Source organism: Lepus europaeus, chromosome 23, assembly GCF_033115175.1.
Source record: "Lepus europaeus isolate LE1 chromosome 23, mLepTim1.pri, whole genome shotgun sequence".
NCBI classification, from domain to species: domain Eukaryota; kingdom Metazoa; phylum Chordata; class Mammalia; order Lagomorpha; family Leporidae; genus Lepus; species Lepus europaeus.
In genome coordinates this window covers 25,276,452-25,282,219 of record NC_084849.1, presented here as the reverse complement: position 1 = coordinate 25,282,219, position 5,768 = coordinate 25,276,452, and the positions used below count along the sequence as shown (strand labels likewise).

The window sequence follows — 5,768 nt, the reverse complement described above, 5'->3', positions numbered from 1 at the left end:
TCTCCCCCCTTCCCCCTCACTCTGCCTTTCAAATAAATAAGTCTTAAAAAACAAAACAGGCCGGCGCCGCAGCTCACTAGGCTAATCCTCCGCCTTGCGGCGCCGGCACACCGGGTTCTAGTCCCGGTCGGGGCACCAACCCTGTCCTGGTTGCCCCTCTTCCAGGCCAGCTCTCTGCTGTGGCCAGGGAGTGCAGTGGAGGATGGCCCAGGTCCTTGGGCCCTGCACCCCATGGGAGACCAGGAGAAGCACCTGGCTCCTGCCATCGGATCAGCGCGGTGCGCCGGCCGCAGCGCGCCGGCCACGGCGGCCATTGGAGGGTGAACCAACAGCAAAAGGAAGACCTTTCTCTCTGTCTCTCTCTCTCACTGTCCACTCTGCCTATCAAAAAGAAAAAAAATAAAAAATAAAAAAAAAATAAAAAAAAATTAAAAAAAAAAAAGAAGGGTGGCATTGTTCCAAGGTTGGGCAGATGTCCTTGCGACAATTGGTTTGGTTTGGTTTGGTTTTCTTCAGAAGTACTCTCTGTATAAGGTTGAGGTAGCATTTGCACAAGGTTGTGGAACGGGCAGGGCAGTCTTTGGTGTTAGTTCCTGTTATCAGGCACGTGTGCGTGAGCTCCTCTCCTTCACCGTCTTGCTTTATTATTATCGTTGCTGCTGCTACCATTAGGGGTTGACAAGGCTGATCTTCACTTTGATTCTGACAGCTGTCACATTATCAAACGTCCTCTGGGGAGCAAAGTCGTCCCTGGCTGGGAGTCACTGCTCTAGAATGAGACACGGTTCCGCGTTCATTCTATTTCCACGTAGTCTTGTTTTTTCTAGGTGACAGTGCTGACAGGGGCAGGCACGTGATGCAGCAGGTAAGTCTCCAGCTGGGACAGGTGCATCCCACGGAGTCCTGTCTACTCCAACCTACGTATCAGAGTGCCTGGTCTCCAGTCCAGGCTGCCCTCCACATCCAGCTTCCTGCTGATGCCAAGGCACAGCCTGGAAGGCAGCTGGTGATTGCACAAGTACTCGGGTTCCTGACACCCATGTGTGAGACCGGATTGAGTTTTCGGACTCCTGGCTTCAGCCTGGCCCAGCCCTGGCTCTTGTAGGAATTTGGGGGAATGAACCAGTGGATGGAAAATCTGCGTGTGTCTATGTGTGTGTGTGTCCCTCCCGCCCTCCCCTTCCTTCGTTCAAATAAAATGAACAAAATAAACAATAAAATGAAAATACATAACTACTTAGGCAAAACTGAGAAATCCGCAAGTCAGAACAGAGGGCTGTTGTTACAGCTGTTTCATTCTCTCCTGTGAACTCCTTGCAAGTTACAGGCCCCAGAGCAAAAGGATTAGCGCCCAGTCGTTAGCAACCACATTCCAGGTCTCACCAGGATTTCAGATTGCCCTATTGTTTGTGGCCCTGAGTTCTACATCCTGAGCCAAACACTCTAAAAGGGATCTGAAAGGCTGAAAGGAAAACCTTTCTCCCCACCCCCCTTGGGCTCTTCTCTTGGGGGAGTCCCTGGCGTTTCAGGATCTGAAAGGGAAAAGGGTTCTAATCCCTAACCTAATTGGCCGGGGGCGGACTGGGGAGCCGGTATTCATGAAGGCTCTTGGGGCAATCCTCCAATGTCACAGGACCGGAACCAGGCACCTAACCCGTCTTAGACTACCAAATGTCCTTTTTTTAAAGACGTGTATTTAATGATCATCGAAATCCAAAAGAATCGGTGTGGACTCTGGAAGCCATGAGTGAGCTGTCACCTGTGGGCTGGCTTGACGAGGCTCAGCCACTGAGCCGCCTCAACCAGCCAAGGAACGGGGGTATGATGAGTATGCTGACTTCTGTATTCATCTTTTAAAAAAAAATTTTTATTTATTTGAAAGTCAGAGTTGCAGAGAGAGAGAGAGGCCTTCCATCCACTGGCTCACTCCCCAACTGGCCGCACCAGTCCGAAGCCAGGAGCTTCCTCCAGGTCTCCAACGTGGGTGCAGGGGCCCAAGGACTTGGGCCATCATCCACTGCTTTCCCAGGCCACAGCAGAAAGTTGGATGGGAAGTGGAGCAGCCGGGTCTCGAACCGGCACCCATATGGGATGCTGGCGCTGCAGACCAGGGCGTTAACCCACTGCGCCACAGCGCTGGCCGCTTCTGTATTCATCTTAATCTCGCTTTACGTATTACGTGGTTAGCTTCAATAAAGCATTTGCACCAAGGGCTCTAGCACATGGAAGAAGACTAAAAGAGTGTGCAGTGATTCCGAGGAAGGTGTGGACCTACGCAGCAGAGCTATCGTTGGAGGAGAGAAGAGAGCAAAGTCCTTTCTTGCAGTACCAGGGACAGTGCTACTGCCCTCTCTCTCTGAGCTATGACAGGCTCCTTCCTGCTCCCTCTGGAGAGAGGAGAAATGCTTGCAATTGGGAGTTTCTGGTGAGTGAGCACGAGGGTAGGCATTTCTGATCCCTGTATCCAGCTGTTGTGAAAAGATGGCGAAAGAGGCGAGAGAAAGCTGCCATAGCGGGCAAGGGAAGGGACAGTGTGGCCCTCATTTGTGCTGGGCGTCAGTGTGCCACTGTGCAGCTAGCTCCAAGGTGCTGCCTGTTTCCCTTCGGTTAAAGGTTGAGAATCAAGCAGTTCCAAACCTCAGCATCTACAAAGCCAAGTGCTCAGGCTGCCCTTGAGGTATCTGGTCACACTGAGGGCTAACAGCTGTCAGGGCACTGAAGCGTTGCAGGAACCCGCCTCCTTGCCTACTGGCAATCAGAGTTAATGCTCTAAGATTCACGCAAGGAGCCCAGATGTTACCATTGTACGGAAGCTGCCTATGTCAGGGCAGGACTCCCAGGAGCTGCCGGAGGCTTTGGTACCATGGTATTTCTGTTAGTGATGAATCCGTCTGCCGCGAAAGAGTCTGTACTTCACCTGAGACCTAGTCCCTTCTGGTGTGAATTCTGTTCTCTGAGGATATTATAAAGGAGGCAAAGCGACAGAAAGAAATCGCACTGGGTAGGAGTCCAGTTCTACTTCGGACTAGCTGGGAGACTGCAGGCCAGCCACGGGAGGCCTGTTTCTGTGTCTTCAAATATTACATGATCAGGAAGTCCCTTTCACAGCTAGCTTGCGTGTGGTCACAAAAGGACTTGACTGTCTGAGGTCCTTAAGAAAAGAGACATGTTCCCCCTGCCTTGCAATTTAGGCTGGATTTGCTGAGTGTAGTGTTCCCTAGCCCCTAATAACGCGCTGCCCCTGATCTGCCCTGATTGCCCAGGGAGGAATGAAAGAAAAGGTTTGCGACACAGAAGTATAAACGTAGTGACAGCTGAGCCTTTAGCAGAAAGGAGCCTTGCCTTTACACAGCTTTGTACAACAACTAGAAAGGGCTATGTTGTTTTCTCTCCTCACCCTCGAGCCGTTCCTTTAGGCATGCAGGTAGCCATCCCCCCTCCCACCTCTCCTCACTCCACCAGGGGACCCTACCTAAGGAACACGGAAGTCCTACAAAGAGGAGGGCTCAGGTGCCAAGCAGCAGCCATTTGATGCTGGCAGGTAGGTCTGATGCTAAAAAGAGGTTGTGTCCAGCAGAACCCAATTCCGGAGGAATCCAAGCTCCAAGGCTGGGAGGTGCTGGGGACCCACTGGAGAACCTCGTGGCCACACAGGCCCTGGACGGCATTGTCGTAGATGGCATTCACGCCGGTGCACAGGGGCTGCTGTCACCTGGCAACCAGCCCACCTGCCACACACAGCAGCAGCCACACAGCCCAGGAACCAAGTGTGTTTCCGGGGTGGTGGCTTGCGGAGCGGAAGCCAGACTTAGATTTTGGGGCCCAATTTGTTTCCTTCTTAGGTTTCTTTTTTTTTAATATTTTATTTATTTATTTGAAAGGCATAGTTACAGAGAGGCAGAGGCAGAGAGAGAGAGAGAGAGGTCTTCCATCCACTGGTTCACTTCCCAGATGACCGCAATGGCCGGAGCTGGGTAGATCCGAAGCCAGGAGCTTCTTCCAGGTCTCCCACGCAGGTGCAGGGGCCCAAGCACTTGGGCCATCTCTCACTGCCTTCCCAGGCCACAGCAGAGAGCTGGATCAGAAGTGGAGAGCCGGATCTTGAACCGGTGGTCCTATGAGATAGTGGCACTGCAGGTGGCAGCTTTACGCGCTACGCCACAGCACCGTCCCAGCTTCTTGGGTTTCTCCTGCTCCTGCTTGGCTGCCTTGAGGGCATCCTGCTCCTTGTTCCGACCCTCCTTCCCCTCTGCCTTCTCCCACTTCCGCACCCCCAGCTCCCGAGCGGCCTTAGCTCGTCGCTTTGCCTCTTTCCTCTCTGCCTCGTGCTCTCCTTCCAGCCGCTGCTGCCTCTCCCGCTCCTGATCCGCCTGCGTGGGCCTCCATGTGCCCTAACACCTTGTTTGCACACTGCTTCTCATCCAAGCAGCCCCCTGCCACTTTGGCCAGGACAGGATCCAAGAAGGGGAGGGAGTTACGCTTCAGGTCCCTCCGCTTCAGATTCCTGAGCTGAGCAGAGCTGAGAGGCAGGGTGACCAGCCCATTGTTGAGGGGAGCCAGGTGCCGGAGGTTGACCAGCTGGCCAGGTCTTGCTGGCAGCGGCTGTAGCTCGTTCTTACTCAGGTCCAGCTCCACCAGCTGTGTGAGGCCACAGAAATCCGACGGCAGGGTACTGAGTTTATTGCAGGACGGATCCAGGGCGATGGCCTTTGGGGAGGGCGGCCAGCTCCTTCACGGGGACCTCATTCAGGTCGCTGAGGCTCAGGTCAGGCTCACTGCCGTCCAGTTCGTTTGCTACCGGCCTTGGTCATGATGACGCTGGCTGAGCAGGCACAGCTCCGGGCTTCCGATGGGCAGGGAAAAGGGAAAGCCGCTCGAGGGTCCAGTGGACTCGCAGCCAACCAACAACACCTGCGCCCATGACCACCACCGGTGCGAGACCAATGCCAACGCTGCCCGGCCGTCTGCTGGCCACACTCTGATCCCGCACCCAGCTCCCACTGGTACCACCACAATGACCTCAGATGAGCAGCAAGGTTTCAGAACCCTGCTAGAGAGGTGCAAACCTGCAGAAGCTCAAGGCCTTTATATAAAAGGAATGGGGTATTTGCACAGAACCTACACAAAACCTCCCAGAAACTCTAACTCATCTCAAGAGTGCTTATGATACCTAAGATGACATAAATTCTACTTAAAAAGTGATTATGGGGGCCAGCACCATGGCATAGCGGGTAAAGCCGCCACCTGCAGTGCCAGCATCCCATATGGGCACTGGTTCCAGTCCTGGCTGCTCCACTTCTGATCCAGCTCTCTGTTATGGCCTGGCAAAGCAGTGGAAGATGGCCCAAGTCCTTGGGTCCCTGTACCTGCATGGACCTGGCTCCTGGTTTTGGATTGGTACAGCTCCAGCCACTGCAGCCAATTGGGGAGTGAACCAGCAGATGGAAGACCTCTCTCTGTCTCTGCCTCTCCTTCTCTCTCTGTGTAACTCTGACTTTCAAATAAATACATAAATCTTTTTTAAAGAGTTATCATATGTTATTTAGGGGATAATAACAAGTAAAGAACTCCATGTTTTCAGTGCGCATGCAATTTTCCCCCCAAATATTCTCCATCCAAGGTTGGTTGAATGCAAGGAAGCAGAGCAGGAGAACATGTAGCACTGACTGCATTTACAGTGAACAACGTGGTGCTGATATACGTACCCCCTGCGGAATAATTCAAGCAAGCAGGGCAGCCATGGAAGATGGTCCAAGTACTTGGGCTCC

At 53.2% G+C, this 5,768-nt stretch overlaps 1 pseudogene; it reads right to left on the bottom strand.

Annotated features, from left to right (window-relative positions):
* Positions 1-668: 668 nt before the first annotated feature.
* LOC133752041 (leucine-rich repeat-containing protein 59-like) lies at positions 669-5,226 on the bottom strand (annotated as a pseudogene).
* Positions 5,227-5,768: the final 542 nt, after the last annotated feature.